Here is a 757-nt window from a genome sequence, read left to right on the forward strand (position 1 = left end):
GTCTTGAACAGTCCAGATTGCTTTGTTTTTCTGAATGATGGTAAACAGATCTGGAGAGTTTGTCATGGGTGTGATTAAAATAAGTTTCCAGCCGGTCTTCCTAAACAATGCTTGTTCTATAAAGAAAACTTGAGAGCTCCATTCAGATAGACATGATGTGCTTGACAAAAGCTTCATAGTTGATGCAGCCATTGGAGTCTTCTTGACCTGCCATCAGAGCTTCCACTTCTTCCTCTTTCATCTTTTCACCCAGGGTGGCTAGAACATGGCAGAGTTCAGCACCCATGACTGTGCCATTGCCTTCCTTGTCAAAGACACGCAGACCCTCAACAAAGTCTTCGTAGGTGCCCTGGTCCTTGTTGTTGGAAATGGCTTGCATCATAGGCAGAAATTGTTCAAACTCAATTTTCTTGGCATTCAGCTCTTCATTGCTGGGGTTTCCCAGAACTTTCCTGACCTCTGCATTGGTGGGATTTGTGCCCAGAGCTCGAAGGACATCACCAACCTGGCTTAAGGTGATCTTGGAATCACCTGTTCTGTCGAACAGGAGAAATGCCTCCTTGAATTCAGCAATCTGGTCAGCACTGAAGGACTGAAAATAGCGGGCAACTCCCTTCTGGAAATGGTACTGGGAAAAGTGGTACAGGGAAAGATCCTCCTAGGATGTCCACTGAAGTTCAGACAAAATATTTATCAGTTTTCTACATGTTTAAAGCAGCTCACACGCATAATGTATATTGGAGATTAATTGTAACTA

The 757-nt window shown here is 43.9% G+C and overlaps 1 pseudogene across 1 annotated transcript; it reads right to left on the reverse strand.

The window, feature by feature from the left end:
* Positions 1 to 6: 6 nt before the first annotated feature.
* On the reverse strand, positions 7 to 628 carry LOC108525680 (myosin light chain 3, skeletal muscle isoform pseudogene; annotated as a pseudogene). Its single transcript, XR_001884317.1, has one exon. The product of XR_001884317.1 is annotated as a myosin light chain 3, skeletal muscle isoform pseudogene (transcript).
* Between the last annotated feature and the right edge of the window lie 129 nt (positions 629 to 757).

Source organism: Rhinopithecus bieti, unplaced genomic scaffold (genome assembly GCF_001698545.2).
Source record: "Rhinopithecus bieti isolate Rb0 unplaced genomic scaffold, ASM169854v2 repeat_3159, whole genome shotgun sequence".
Taxonomy (NCBI): Eukaryota; Metazoa; Chordata; class Mammalia; order Primates; family Cercopithecidae; genus Rhinopithecus; species Rhinopithecus bieti.